At 44.2% G+C, this 17,324-nt stretch overlaps 1 protein-coding gene across 1 annotated transcript in view; it reads right to left on the reverse strand.

Annotated features, from left to right (window-relative positions):
- LOC115152702 (protein shisa-9B-like) overlaps nt 1-17,324 on the reverse strand; it is a 72,281-nt gene that overhangs the window by 21,575 nt on the left and 33,382 nt on the right. The gene's annotated exons all lie outside the window — the stretch shown is intronic.

Here is a 17,324-nt window from a genome sequence, read left to right on the forward strand (position 1 = left end):
CTATGGACAGCTGTTCTCACTTTACACGTCTTTTATCATAACCAAGCCAGCATGGGCCAAAATAATGACCCTTGTCGTCTAAGTACATGACCGGTATGGTAGTAACTTTTTTCTTGTGAGATAATGACAGAAAGAAAAACAAAAGAAAAGCACTAATTTGAATTCACCCTGAAACTGTACTGGAGATTGACGTTAATTGCATTTCCATCTTACTCGATTAAGTGAGGGAGAAGGAGCTGAGTGAGAGAGAGACCTAGAGAGAGAGAGACGAGAGAAAGACCGAGAGAGGGAGACCAAAAGAGAAACCGAAATAGAGAGAGACTAAGAGAGAGACCGAGAGAGGTAGGGGAGAGAGAGTGAAAGAGACTGAAATAGAGAGAAAGAGATCAAGAGAAAGACTGAGAGAGGTAGGGGAGAGAGAGATACAGCAGAGAGAACAGAGTAAGAGGGAATGAGACAGAAAGCAGAAAGGAAAGAGCTTTGTCTGTCTGATGGGAGGATTTACCCAGTCCTCATATTCATATTCCCATCCGACTCCCAGGAGCCTCGTCAAGCGTCAGTCTGAAAATCCAACAGAGACTTCTACAGAGAACTTAACACTCCACTGCCCGATAGAGAGGAGAGAGCAGCAGTCTTATTTACTTACGACAGCGGTCTTATTTACTTACTGCAGCGGTCTAATTGACTTAAAACAGCAGTCTTATTTACTTACGGCAGAGGTCTTAATAACTTACGACATCGGTCTTAATTACATATGGCAGCGGTCTTAATTACGTACGGCAGTAGTCATAATATCTTACGGCAGTGGTCTTATTTACTTACGGCAGCGGTCTTATTTACTTACGGCAGTGGTCTTATTTACTTAAAACAACAGTCTTATTTACTTAAGGGGTGTCTTATTTCCTTGTGACAGCGGTGTTATTTACTTATGGTAACGATGCTGGGCCAATTGTGCACCGCCCTATGGGACTCCCAATCACGGCCAGTTGTGATACAGCCTGGATTCGAACCAGGGTGTCTGTAGTGACGCATCAAGCACTGAGATGCAGTGCCTTAGACCGCTGCGTCACACGAGATCCCCAAGACGCATGGCACTACTTACATATGTGTGTGTGTGTGTGTGTGTATGTGTGTGTGTCCATGTATGTGCTCAAGTGTGCGTTTTGAAGGAGAGTGTGTGTATATGCATGTGTACATACATCAGCCAATCCCACCTATCGCTTCTGGCTACCCTCTTCGGATTTCTATGCACCATATATCTTTCAACTGCACTGTGATGTTTAACATTACAATTTTAATATATCTAATTGAATAGAATCCACAGATTGCAAATTGAAAATAAATAATTTTACTAAGAGTATTAGTATATTAGTAATTGACTGACCAGGTCTCTCCAAATCTCCTAACAGTACTATTTCTAAGGTACATTTTAGATTGTTATGCTTTTTCAGCCATTCCTGAACCTGAGACCAGAAACAGGTTACCTGAGGGCAATACCAAAACAAATGGTCAATTGATGCTGTATCCTCCTGTTTGGGGTAATAATGTAATCAATTGGTTGTAATCTTGGATTGAGCAGACCATCCCATACAATTCGGATAAATCCATGAAAGACATAACTCTACCATTCCAATTTACAATATAATTTAAAAACAAAATACAGTTCAAACTTTTTTTATAAAGTCTTATTTACTTATGACAGCAGCCTTATTTACTCGCGGCAGCGGTCTTATTTACTTATGGTAGCGGTGTTATTTACTTACGACAGCGGTCTTATTTACTTACAGAAGTTGTTTTATTTACTTACAGAAGTTGTCTTATTTACTTACGGCTGTAAGGACCGACGCCGGAGATGAGAAGCAGGTACGGGGAGTCAACATTTAATAAGGAACAGACATGAAACAAGACAGGCACAGTATCAGCACACGGGCAAAACAACGACATTCGACAATCAATGCAGAAGCAGGGAACAGAGATGAGGAACTGACAAATATAGGGGAGGTAATAAACGCTGATGCGCATGACGGGGAAAGGCAGGTGTGCGTACTGATGGTGGCAGGAGTGCGTAATGCAGGGGAGCCTAGCGCCTTTGAGTGCCAGGGAGGGGGAGCGGGAGCAGGCGTGACAACAGCAGCGGTCTTATTCACTTATGGCAGCTGCAGCACCACCCTTTTGTCTTCCTCCCATGACAGAGAGACAGACAGAGGAAGGGGAGCCGAGAGTCATGTCGGCAAAAGGCACCTATTTCCACTGTGTACCACTGTATAGGATGGTTCAATAATGAATTCTGGTCTGTGTCTAATCTACAGCGCAGAAAACCCAGGAGACTAACATGAACGTACACATACACACACAATCACCTGAAAGAGTGAAAGCTGTCAATCAGCCTGTCAATCAGCATGATAAATTGGCCCAGTGGAAGGCAGGGTTCAAAACAGCCTTCCAAATAAAAGCAATACACATTCACATAGTCTATAGGTAATAACAGCACTACACATTCACATGGTCTATAGGTAATAACAGCACTACACATTCACATGGTCTATAGGTAATAACAGCACTACACATTCACATGGTCTATAGGTAATAACAGCACTACACATTCACATGGTCTATAGGTAATAACAGCACTACACATTCACATGGTCTATAGGTAATAACAGCACTACACATTCACATGGTCTATACGTAGTAACAACACTACACATGGTCTATAGGTAGTAACAGCACTACACATGGTCTATAGGTAATAACAGCACTACACGTGGTCTATAGGTAGTAACAGCACTACACATGGTCTATAGGTAATAACAGCACTACACATGGTCTATAGGTAGTAACAACACTACACATGGTCTATAGGTAGTAACAGCACTACACATGGTCTATAGGTAATAACAGCACTACACGTGGTCTATAGGTAGTAACAGCACTACACATGGTCTATAGGTAATAACAGCACTACACATGGTCTATAGGTAGTAACAACACTACACATGGTCTATAGGTAGTAACAACACTACACATGGTCTATAGGTAATAACAGCACTACACATTCACATGGTCTATACGTAGTAACAGCACTACACAATCACATGGTCTATAGGTAGTAACAACACTACACATGGTCTATAGGTAGTAACAGCACTACACATGGTCTATAGGTAGTAACAACACTACACATGGTCTATAGGTAGTAACAACACTACACATGGTCTATAGGTAGTAACAACACTACACATGGTCTATAGGTAATAACAGCACTACACATTCACATGGTCTATACGTAGTAACAGCACTACACAATCACATGGTCTATAGGTAGTAACAACACTACACATGGTCTATAGGTAGTAACAACACTACACATGGTCTATAGGTAGTAACAACACTACACATGGTCTATAGGTAATAACAGCACTACACATTCACATGGTCTATACGTAGTAACAGCACTACACAATCACATGGTCTATAGGTAGTAACAACACTACACATGGTCTATAGGTAGTAACAGCACTACACATGGTCTATAGATAATAACAGCACTACACATGGTCTATAGGTAATAACGGCACTACACATGGTCTATAGGTAGTAACGGCACTACACATGGTCTATAGGTAATAACAGCACTACACATGGTCTATAGGTAATAACGGCACTACACATGGTCTATAGGTAGTAACGGCACTACACATGGTCTATAGGTAGTAACGGCACTACACATGGTCTATAGGTAGTAACGGCACTACACATGGTCTATAGGTAGTAACGGCACTACACATGGTCTATGGGTAATAACGGCACTACACATGGTCTATAGGTAGTAACAGGACTACACGTGGTCTATAGGTAGTAACAGCACTACACATGGTCTATAGGTAGTAGCAACACTACACGTGGTCTATAGGTAGTAACAGCACTACACGTGGTCTATAGGTAGTAACAGCACTACACGTGGTCTATAGGTAGTAACAGCACTACACGTGGTCTATAGGTAGTAACAGCACTACACGTGGTCTATAGGTAGTAACAGCACTACACGTGGTCTATAGGTAGTAGCAGCACTACACGTGGTCTATAGGTAGTAGCAGCACTACACATGGTCTATAGGTAGTAGCAGCACTACACTTGGTCTATAGGTAGTAGCAGCACTACACGTGGTCTATAGGTAGTAGCAGCACTACACGTGGTCTATAGGTAGTAGCAGCACTACACGTGGTCTATAGGTAATAGCAGCACTACACGTGGTCTATAGGTAGTAACGGCACTACACGTGGTCTATAGGTAGTAACGGCACTACACGTGGTCTATAGGTAGTAACGGCACTACACGTGGTCTATAGGTAGTAACGGCACTACACTTGGTCTATAGGTAATAACGGCACTACACGTGGTCTATAGGTAGTAACGGCACTACACATGGTCTATAGGTAGTAACAGCACTACACGTGGTCTATACGTAGTAACAGCACTACACATTCACATGGTCTATAGGTAGTAACAGCACTACACATGGTCTATAGGTAGTAACAGCACAGTGTATTCTACAGTGTGAGAGAATTACTGTTTGTGTCTATACTCCTTTGCATGTGCCTCTGAGGTCTGTATGGAGTGACTCACCTCCACATTGTTTGTAAATGCCATAAATCATGGCACAAATAAAACAGGACTCTATCTGGACTTTTGCTTCACCTCTGCTGAAAAACATCGCAGTACAGTACAGACATGTACGTGTTGAAGAGACAGACAGAAGCAGTACAGCACAGACATGTACATGCTGAAGAGACAGACAGTAGCAGTACAGTACAGATATGTACGTGTTGAAGAGACAGACAGTAGCAGTACAGTACAGACATGTACATGCTGAAGAGACAGACAGTAGCAGTACAGTACAGACATGTACATGTTGAAAAGACAGACAGTAGCAGTACAGTACAGACATGTACATGTTGAAAAGACAGACAGTAGCAGTACAGTACAGACATGTACATGCTGAAGAGACAGACAGTAGCAGTACAGTACAGTACAGACATGTACATGCTGAAGAGACAGACAGTAGCAGTACAGTACAGACATGTACGTGTTGAAGAGACAGGCAGTAGCAGTACAGTACAGACATGTACGTGTTGAAGAGACAGACAGAAGCAGTACAGTACAGACATGTACGTGTTGAAGAGACAGACAGTAGCAGTACAGTACAGACATGTACATGCTGAAGAGACAGACAGTAGCAGTACAGTACAGACATGTACATGTTGAAAAGACAGACAGTAGCAGTACAGTACAGACATGTACATGTTGAAAAGACAGACAATAGCAGTACAGTACAGACATGTACATGCTGAAGAGACAGACAGTAGCAGTACAGTACAGTACAGACATGTACATGCTGAAGAGACAGACAGTAGCAGTACAGTACAGACATGTACGTGTTGAAGAGACAGGCAGTAGCAGTACAGTACAGACATGTACGTGTTGAAGAGACAGACAGAAGCAGTACAGTACAGACATGTACGTGTTGAAGAGACAGACAGTAGCAGTACAGTACAGACATGTACATGCTGAAGAGACAGACAGTAGCAGTACAGTACAGACATGTACATGTTGAAAAGACAGACAGAAGCAGTGCAGTACAGACATGTACGTGTTGAAGAGACAGACAGAAGCAGTATAGTACAGACATGTACATGTTGAAGAGACAGACAGTAGCAGTACAGTACAGACATGTACATGCTGAAGAGACAGACAGAAGCAGTACAGTACAGACATGTACATGTTGAAAAGACAGACAGTAGCAGTACAGTACAGACATGTACATGCTGAAGAGACAGACAGTAGCAGTACAGTACAGACATGTACATGCTGAAGAGACAGACAGTAGCAGTACAGTACAGACATGTACGTGTTGAAGAGACAGGCAGTAGCAGTACAGTACAGACATGTACGTGTTGAAGAGACAGACAGAAGCAGTACAGTACAGACATGTACGTGTTGAAGAGACAGACAGTAGCAGTACAGTACAGACATGTACATGCTGAAGAGACAGACAGTAGCAGTACAGTACAGACATGTACGTGTTGAACAGACAGACAGAAGCACTATAGTACAGACATGTACGTGTTGAAGAGACAGACAGTAGCAGTACAGTACAGACATGTACGTGTTGAAGAGACAGACAGAAGCAGTATAGTACAGACATGTACATGCTGAAGAGACAGACAGAAGCAGTACAGTACAGACATGTACGTGTTGAAGAGACAGAAAGAAGCAGTATAGTACAGACATGTACATGCTGAAGAGACAGACAGTAGCAGTACAGTACAGACATGTACGTGTTGAAGAGACAGACAGAAGCAGTACAGTACAGACATGTACATGCTGAAGAGACAGACAGTAGCAGTACAGTACAGACATGTACATGCTGAAGAGACAGACACTAGCAGTACAGTACAGACATGTACGTGTTGAAGAGACAGACAGAAGCAGTACAGTACAGACATGTACGTGTTGAAGAGACAGACAGTAGCAGTACAGTACAGACATGTACATGCTGAAGAGACAGACAGAAGCAGTACAGTACAGACATGTACGTGTTGAAGAGACAGACAGAAGCAGTACAGTACAGACATGTACGTGTTGAAGAGACAGACAGTAGCAGTACAGTACAGACATGTACGTGTTGAAGAGACAGACAGTAGCAGTACAGTACAGACATTTACATGCTGAAGAGACAGACAGAAGCAGTACAGTACAGACATGTACGTGTTGAAGAGACAGACAGAAGCAGTACAGTACAGACATGTACATGCTGAAGAGACAGACAGAAGCAGTACAGTACAGTACAGACATGTACGTGTTGAAGAGACAGGCAGTAGCAGTACAGTACAGACATGTACATGTTGAAGAGACAGACAGAAGCAGTACAGTACAGTACAGACATGTACGTGTTGAAGAGACAGACAGTAGCAGTACAGTACAGACATGTATGTGTTCAAGAGACAGACAGTAGCAGTATAGTACAGACATGTACATGCTGAAGAGACAGACAGTAGCAGTACAGTACAGACATGTACGTGTTGAAGAGACAGACAGAAGCAGTACAGTACAGACATGTACGTGTTGAAGAGACAGACAGAAGCAGTACAGTACAGACATGTACGTGTTGAAGAGACAGACAGAAGCAGTACAGTACAGACATGTACATGCTGAAGAGACAGGCAGTAGCAGTACAGTACAGACATGTACATGCTGAAGAGACAGACAGAAGCAGTACAGTACAGACATGTACGTGTTGAAGAGACAGACAGTAGCAGTACAGTACAGACATGTACGTGTTGAAGAGACAGACAGAAGCAGTACAGTACAGACATGTATGTGTTGAAGAGACAGACAGTAGCAGTACAGTACAGACATGTACATGCTGAAGAGACAGACAGAAGCAGTACAGTACAGACATGTACATGCTGAAGAGACAGACAGTAGCAGTACAGTACAGACATGTACATGTTGAAGAGACAGACAGAAGCAGTACAGTACAGACATGTACGTGTTGAAGAGACAGACAGAAGCAGTACAGTACAGACATGTACATGTTGAAGAGACAGAGAGTAGCAGTACAGTACAGACATGTACATGCTGAAGAGACAGACAGAAGCAGTACAGTACAGTACAGACATGTACATGCTGAAGAGACAGACAGAAGCAGTATAGTACAGACATGTACGTGTTGAAGAGACAGACAGTAGCAGTACAGTACAGACATGTACGTGTTGAAGAGACAGACACTAGCAGTACAGTACAAACATGTACATGCTGAAGAGACAGACAGAAGCAGTACAGTACAGACATGTACATGTTGAAGAGACAGACAGTAGCAGTGCAGTACAGACATGTACGTGTTGAAGAGACAGACAGTAGCAGTACAGTACAGACATGTACATGCTGAAGAGACAGACAGAAGCAGTACAGTACAGACATGTACGTGTTGAAGAGACAGACAGTAGCAGTACAGTACAGACATGTACATGTTGAAGAGACAGACAGTAGCAGTACAGTACAGACATGTATGTGTTGAAGAGACAGACAGAAGCAGTATAGTACAGACATGTACGTGTTGAAGAGACAGACAGTAGCAGTACAGTACAGACATGTACATGTTGAAGAGACAGACAGTAGCAGTACAGTACAGACATGTATGTGTTGAAGAGACAGACAGTAGCAGTATAGTACAGACATGTACATGCTGAAGAGACAGACAGTAGCAGTACAGTACAGACATGTATGTGTTGAAGAGACAGACAGTAGCAGTACAGTACAGACATGTACATGCTGAAGAGACAGACAGAAGCAGTACAGTACAGACATGTACATGCTGAAGAGACAGACAGTAGCAGTACAGTACAGACATGTACGTGTTGAAGAGACAGACAGAAGCAGTACAGTACAGACATGTACGTGTTGAAGAGACAGACACTAGCAGTACAGTACAGACATGTACATGCTGAAGAGACAGACAGAAGCAGTACAGTACAGACATGTACATGTTGAAGAGACAGACAGTAGCAGTGCAGTACAGACATGTACGTGTTGAAGAGACAGACAGTAGCAGTACAGTACAGACATGTACATGCTGAAGAGACAGACAGTAGCAGTACAGTACAGACATGTACGTGTTGAAGAGACAGACAGAAGCAGTACAGTACAGACATGTACATGCTGAAGAGACAGACAGAAGCAGTACAGTACAGTACAGACATGTATGTGTTGAAGAGACAGACAGAAGCAGTATAGTACAGACATGTACATGCTGAAGAGACAGACAGAAGCAGTACAGTACAGACATGTACATGCTGAAGAGACAGACAGAAGCAGTACAGACATGTACATGCTGAAGAGACAGACAGAAGCAGTACAGTACAGTACAGACATGTATGTGTTGAAGAGACAGACAGTAGCAGTACAGTACAGACATGTACATGTTGAAGAGACAGACAGTAGCAGTACAGTACAGACATGTATGTGTTGAAGAGACAGACAGTAGCAGTATAGTACAGACATGTACATGCTGAAGAGACAGACAGTAGCAGTACAGTACAGACATGTATGTGTTGAAGAGACAGACAGTAGCAGTACAGTACAGACATGTACATGCTGAAGAGACAGACAGAAGCAGTACAGTACAGACATGTACATGCTGAAGAGACAGACAGTAGCAGTACAGTACAGACATGTACGTGTTGAAGAGACAGACAGAAGCAGTACAGTACAGACATGTACGTGTTGAAGAGACAGACACTAGCAGTACAGTACAGACATGTACATGCTGAAGAGACAGACAGAAGCAGTACAGTACAGACATGTACATGTTGAAGAGACAGACAGTAGCAGTGCAGTACAGACATGTACGTGTTGAAGAGACAGACAGTAGCAGTACAGTACAGACATGTACATGCTGAAGAGACAGACAGTAGCAGTACAGTACAGACATGTACGTGTTGAAGAGACAGACAGAAGCAGTACAGTACAGACATGTACATGCTGAAGAGACAGACAGAAGCAGTACAGTACAGACATGTACATGCTGAAGAGACAGACAGAAGCAGTACAGTACAGACATGTACATGTTGAAGAGACAGACAGAAGCAGTATAGTACAGACATGTACGTGTTGAAGAGACAGACAGAAGCAGTACAGTACAGACATGTACATGCTGAAGAGACAGACAGAAGCAGTACAGTACAGACATGTATGTGTTGAAGAGACAGACAGAAGCAGTATAGTACAGACATGTACATGCTGAAGAGACAGACAGTAGCAGTACAGTACAGACATGTACGTGTTGAAGAGACAGACAGAAGCAGTACAGTACAGACATGTACGTGTTGAAGAGACAGACAGAAGCAGTACAGTACAGACATGTACATGCTGAAGAGACAGACAGAAGCAGTACAGTACACACATGTACATGCTGAAGAGACAGACAGAAGCAGTACAGTACAGACATGTACATGTTGAAGAGACAGACAGAAGCAGTATAGTACAGACATGTACGTGTTGAAGAGACAGAGAGAAGCAGTACAGTACAGACATGTACATGCTGAAGAGACAGACAGAAGCAGTACAGTACAGACATGTACATGTTGAAGAGACAGACAGAAGCAGTACAGTACAGACATGTACATGCTGAAGAGACAGACAGAAGCAGTACAGACATGTACATGCTGAAGAGACAGACAGAAGCAGTACAGTACAGTACAGACATGTATGTGTTGAAGAGACAGACAGAAGCAGTATAGTACAGACATGTACATGCTGAAGAGACAGACAGTTGCAGTACAGTACAGACATGTACGTGTTGAAGAGACAGACAGTAGCAGTACAGTACAGACATGTACATGCTGAAGAGACAGACAGAAGCAGTACAGTACAGACATGTACGTGTTGAAGAGACAGACAGAAGCAGTATAGTACAGACATGTACATGCTGAAGAGACAGACAGTAGCAGTACAGTACAGACATGTACGTGTTGAAGAGACAGACAGAAGCAGTATAGTACAGACAGGTACATGCTGAAGAGACAGACAGTAGCAGTACAGTACAGACATGTACGTGTTGAAGAGACAGAAAGTAGCAGTACAGTACAGACATGTACATGCTGAAGAGACAGACAGTAGCAGTATAGTACAGACATGTACGTGTTGAAGAGACAGACAGAAGCAGTACAGTACAGACATGTACGTGTTGAAGAGACAGACAGAAGCAGTACAGTACAGACATGTACATGCTGAAGAGACAGACAGAAGCAGTACAGTACAGACATGTACGTGTTGAAGAGACAGACAGAAGCAGTATAGTACAGACATGTACATGCTGAAGAGACAGACAGTAGCAGTACAGTACAGACATGTACGTGTTGAAGAGACAGACAGAAGCAGTATAGTACAGACATGTACATGCTGAAGAGACAGACAGAAGCAGTATAGTACAGACATGTACGTGTTGAAGAGACAGACAGAAGCAGTACAGTACAGACATGTACATGCTGAAGAGACAGACAGAAGCAGTACAGTACAGACATGTACGTGTTGAAGAGACAGACAGAAGCAGTATAGTACAGACATGTACATGCTGAAGAGACAGACAGTAGCAGTACAGTACAGACATGTACGTGTTGAAGAGACAGACAGAAGCAGTATAGTACAGACATGTACATGCTGAAGAGACAGACAGTAGCAGTACAGTACAGACATGTACGTGTTGAAGAGACAGAAAGTAGCAGTACAGTACAGACATGTACATGCTGAAGAGACAGACAGTAGCAGTATAGTACAGACATGTACGTGTTGAAGAGACAGACAGAAGCAGTACAGTACAGACATGTACGTGTTGAAGAGACAGACAGAAGCAGTACAGTACAGACATGTACATGCTGAAGAGACAGACAGAAGCAGTACAGTACAGACATGTACATGCTGAAGAGACAGACAGAAGCAGTACAGTACAGACATGTACATGTTGAAGAGACAGACAGAAGCAGTATAGTACAGACATGTACGTGTTGAAGAGACAGACAGAAGCAGTACAGTACAGACATGTACATGCTGAAGAGACAGACAGAAGCAGTACAGTACAGACATGTACATGTTGAAGAGACAGACAGAAGCAGTACAGTACAGACATGTACATGCTGAAGAGACAGACAGAAGCAGTACAGACATGTACATGCTGAAGAGACAGACAGAAGCAGTACAGTACAGTACAGACATGTATGTGTTGAAGAGACAGACAGAAGCAGTATAGTACAGACATGTACATGCTGAAGAGACAGACAGTTGCAGTACAGTACAGACATGTACGTGTTGAAGAGACAGACAGTAGCAGTACAGTACAGACATGTACATGCTGAAGAGACAGACAGAAGCAGTACAGTACAGACATGTACGTGTTGAAGAGACAGACAGAAGCAGTATAGTACAGACATGTACATGCTGAAGAGACAGACAGTAGCAGTACAGTACAGACATGTACGTGTTGAAGAGACAGACAGAAGCAGTATAGTACAGACATGTACATGCTGAAGAGACAGACAGTAGCAGTACAGTACAGACATGTACGTGTTGAAGAGACAGAAAGTAGCAGTACAGTACAGACATGTACATGCTGAAGAGACAGACAGTAGCAGTATAGTACAGACATGTACGTGTTGAAGAGACAGACAGAAGCAGTACAGTACAGACATGTACGTGTTGAAGAGACAGAAAGTAGCAGTACAGTACAGACATGTACATGCTGAAGAGACAGACAGTAGCAGTATAGTACAGACATGTACGTGTTGAAGAGACAGACAGAAGCAGTACAGTACAGACATGTACATGCTGAAGAGACAGACAGAAGCAGTACAGTACAGACATGTACGTGTTGAAGAGACAGAAAGTAGCAGTACAGTACAGACATGTACATGCTGAAGAGACAGACAGTAGCAGTATAGTACAGACATGTACGTGTTGAAGAGACAGACAGAAGCAGTACAGTACAGACATGTACATGCTGAAGAGACAGACAGAAGCAGTACAGTACAGACATGTACGTGTTGAAGAGACAGACAGAAGCAGTATAGTACAGACATGTACATGCTGAAGAGACAGACAGTAGCAGTACAGTACAGACATGTACGTGTTGAAGAGACAGACAGAAGCAGTATAGTACAGACATGTACATGCTGAAGAGACAGACAGAAGCAGTACAGTACAGACATGTACATGTTGAAGAGACAGACAGAAGCAGTATAGTACAGACATGTACGTGTTGAAGAGACAGACAGAAGCAGTACAGTACAGACATGTACATGCTGAAGAGACAGACAGAAGCAGTACAGTACAGACATGTACATGCTGAAGAGACAGACAGAAGCAGTACAGTACAGTACAGACATGTATGTGTTGAAGAGACAGACAGAAGCAGTATAGTACAGACATGTACATGCTGAAGAGACAGACAGTAGCAGTACAGTACAGACATGTACGTGTTGAAGAGACAGACAGTAGCAGTACAGTACAGACATGTACATGCTGAAGAGACAGACAGAAGCAGTACAGTACAGACATGTACGTGTTGAAGAGACAGACAGAAGCAGTATAGTACAGACATGTACATGCTGAAGAGACAGACAGTAGCAGTACAGTACAGACATGTACGTGTTGAAGAGACAGACAGAAGCTGTATAGTACAGACATGTACATGCTGAAGAGACAGACAGAAGCAGTACAGTACAGACATGTACATGCTGAAGAGACAGACAGTAGCAGTACAGTACAGACATGTACATGTTGAAGAGACAGACAGTAGCAGTACAGTACAGACATGTACGTGTTGAAGAGACAGACAGTAGCAGTACAGTACAGACATGTACATGCTGAAGAGACAGACAGAAGCAGTACAGTACAGACATGTACGTGTTGAAGAGACAGACAGAAGCAGTACAGTACAGACATGTACGTGTTGAAGAGACAGACAGAAGCAGTGCAGTACAGACATGTGTCTCTAGTTTCTGGTTTCCAGCCCCCCCAGATTCTGACCATTCTGCCAGCCCTGACCCTGAGTCTGCCTGACGTTCTGTCCCTGTTTGATGCTGTCTTGGATTACCGACCTCTGCCAGCCCTGACCCTGACTGCCGTCCTGTCCCTGTTTGACGCTGCCTTGGATTTCTGACCTCTGCCAGCCCTGACCCTGAGCCTGCCTGACGTTCTGTCCCTGTTTGACGCTGCCTTGGATTACTGACCTCTGCCAGCCCTGACCCTGACTGCCGTTCTATCCCTGTTTGACGCTATCTTGGATTACCGACCTCTGCCTGCCCCGGACCTGCCGTTTGCCCTCCTGTTTTGTTATAAACATCTGAGATTCTAACTGTCTGCATCTGGGTCTTATCCTGAGTCATGTTACCTTTGGTCTGATGACGCCAAACGGCATGTTTTGTGAGACGCTGAGTAGGTGAACAGATCTCCGCATGTGTGGTTCCCACAGTGAAGCATGGAGGAGGAGGTGTGATGGTGTGGGTGTGGTTTGCTGGTTACACTGTCTGATTTATTTAGAATTCAAGGCATACTTAACCAGCATGGCTACCACAGGATTCTGCAGCAATACACCATCCCATCTGGTTTGCAATTAGTGGGACTATCATTTGTTTTTCAACAGGACAATGACCCAAAACACAACTCCAGGCTGTGTAAGGGCTATTTGACAAAGAAAGAGAGTGATGAAGTGCTGCATCAGATGACCTGGCCTCCACAATCACCCGACCTCAACCCAATTGGGATGGTTCGGGATGAGTTGGATGTCAGAGTGTAGGAAAAGCAGCCAACAGTGCTCAGCATATGTGGGAACTCCTTCAAGACTGTTGGAAAAGCATTCCTCGTGAAGCTGGTTGAGAGAATGCCAAGAGTGTGCAAAGTTGTCATCAAGGCAAAGGGTGGCTACTTTGATGAAATCTAAAATGTTTTTGATTTGTTTAACACTTTTTTGGTTACCACATGATTCCATATGTGTTATTTCATAGTTTATGTCTTCACTATTATTCCACAATGTAGAAAATACTAAAAATAAAGAAAAACCCTTCAATGAGTAGGTGTGTCCCAACCTGTGACTGGTACTGTACGTGCTGAAGAAACAGACAGTAGCATTACAGTACGGACAGGTACAGTACGTGCTGAAGAGACAGACAGTGTAGCAGAAGAATACATGTGATGCATGTAAGTGGGAGTGATATACATGTATCCCATGCTTAGTGCTTGGCATGGCTTCATATCTATCTGGAGGGGCTATTCACTGTTTGTTTGGTGTTCATGAGCCGAGTCATTATCTATAAATCTTTCTAGTTGAACATGGAACATGTCCTCCTCTCCAGGATTCAGCTGCCTTTATTTTCTCCTGATCTCACGCTTTCACTTTGTCATGACAACATGAAGTGTGTGTGTGTGTGTGTGTGTGTGTGTGTGTGTGTGTGTGTGTGTGTGTGTGTGTGTGTGTGTGTGTGTGTGTGTGTGTGTGTGTGAGAGAGAGAGCTCTTTTCTGTCTTGTGCGGTGTGCATCGCCCACACATACCAACAGGCAACTTGATCGCTCATACACAGTGCCTGCTCTCCAAGTCTTTTAATTTCCTCTGAGATGTGTGAGGTCAGTGTGAGTAATCGCAGGGCCGAATTAGTGATTTGGAGGCCCCAGGCAGAGGCCAATCAGAGCCCCCCCCCAAATGTCTATTTAACAAAATCATGGCTACTGAAAGTGGAGGTGTTCGGAACCAGCTCTTTTAAGTGAATGAAGCAGAATGAAAAGGATAACTGAAAATACTTGAAATTACCTTCACCAGTGAAGGTTTTTGAATCACCACATAGATCAGGGCTGGGAAATAATTTTGGCTCGACGGCCACATTGGGATTGAAAGATTTTTGGGGACTGATTTGTTCGTCAAAAGCTATTTGCCAGCCAGAAAGTTATTTTTAATTAAAAACTGGCTGGTTTGAGCCCTGGATGCTGATTGCCTGACAGCCATGGTATATCAGACCGTATACCACGGGTATGACAAAACATTTATTTTTACTGATCTAATTACGATGGTAACCAGTTTATAACAGCAATAATGCACTTTGGCGGTTTGTGGTATATGGCCAATATACTGTATCTGTCATGTTTACTCCCACTCCCCCTCTCCGGTGCTCAACGTTTCCGGTTGTTTTATTATTACGCACACCTGCCACCATCGTTATGCGCACCTGCGATGAGTCATGAGACTCACCTGGACTCCATCACCTTCCTGATTACCTCCCCTATATCTGTCTCTCCCTTTGGTTCTTTCCCCAGGTATTATTGTTTCTGTTCCTGTGTTTCATGTCTGTACGGTACTCGTGTTTCTTGTTTTGTTCCATGTTCGTTTATTTACTAAATTCACTCCCTGTACCTGCTTCCCAATTATTAGCGTACACGTTACAGTATCTTGAGATGAACGCACTTACTGTAAGTTGCTGTCACGTTTGTTGTAGGAAGGAGACCAAAGCGCAGCATGGGTATCGTTCCACATCTTTTATGTTAATGTGAAACTTTGCAAAACAAACAATAAAACTACAAACAAAACACAAAACGTGACGAAAGAGGTGTAACTTGCACTAACTCAAAATAATCTCCCACAAACACAGGTGGGAAAAACAACTACTTAAATATGATCCCCAATTAGAGACAACGATGACCAGCTGCCTCTAATTGGGGATCATACAAAAATCCCAACATAGAAAAAAGAAACTAGAACCAAAACAACATAGAACTAGATAAACCCCCCCAGTCACGCCCTGATCTACTCTACCGTAGAAAATAAGAGCTCTCTATGGTCAGGACGTGACAGTACCCCCCCCAAATGTGCGGACTCCGGCCGCAAAACCTGAAACCAAAAGGGAGGGTTGGGGGGGGGGGGGGTGTCTAGTGTTGGTGGCGGCTCTGGTGCAGGACAAAGAACCTTCTCATCCTTCGGATCCAACCGCATCAGAGGAGGTTCTGGTGCGGGACGAAGACAGGTGGCACCAGACTGTTGACAAGCACTTCAGGGCGAGTGCGAGGAAAGGCACAGGACGTACTGGACTGGGGAGGCGCTCTGGAGGCCTGATGGGTGGGACCGGTACAGGTGGCACCGGACTAGTGACACACACTTCAGGGCGAGTGCGGAGAGCAGGCACAGGACGTACTAGACTGAGGACATGCACTTCAGGGAGAGTGCGAGGAGGAGGCACGGGACGTACCTGACTGAGGACACGCACTCCAGGGAGAGTGTGAGGAGAAGGCACAGGACGTATTGGGCTGTAGAGGCGCACTGGAGTCCTGGGGCGTAGAACCGGTGCAGGAAATACTGGACTGTGGAGGCGCACTGGAGGTTTGGAGCGTAGAGCTGGCACAACCCGTCCTGGCTGAACGCTCACTTTAGCCCGGCAAGTGCGGGGCACTGGCACAGGACGAACTGGGCTGTGAATGCGCACTGGCGACACAGTGCGCATCACAGCATAACACGGTGCCTGACTGGTCACGCGCTCCCCACGGTAAGCACGGGGAGTTGGCTCAGGTCTAAACCCTGACTCCGCCAATCTCCCCGTGTGCCCCCCCCAAAAAAAACATTTTTGGAGCTGCCTCTCGGGTTTCTGTCGTTGCCGGGCTAATTCCTCGTGTCATCGCCGTTCCTCTTTTGCGGCCTCTATCTCCTCCCTTGGACGGCGATATTCCCCAATCTGCGTCCAAGGCCCCTTGCCGTCCAGGATCTCCTCCCATGTCCACTCCTGGCCACGCTT

Source organism: Salmo trutta, chromosome 18, assembly GCF_901001165.1.
Source record: "Salmo trutta chromosome 18, fSalTru1.1, whole genome shotgun sequence".
Lineage (NCBI taxonomy): Eukaryota > Metazoa > Chordata > Actinopteri > Salmoniformes > Salmonidae > Salmo > Salmo trutta.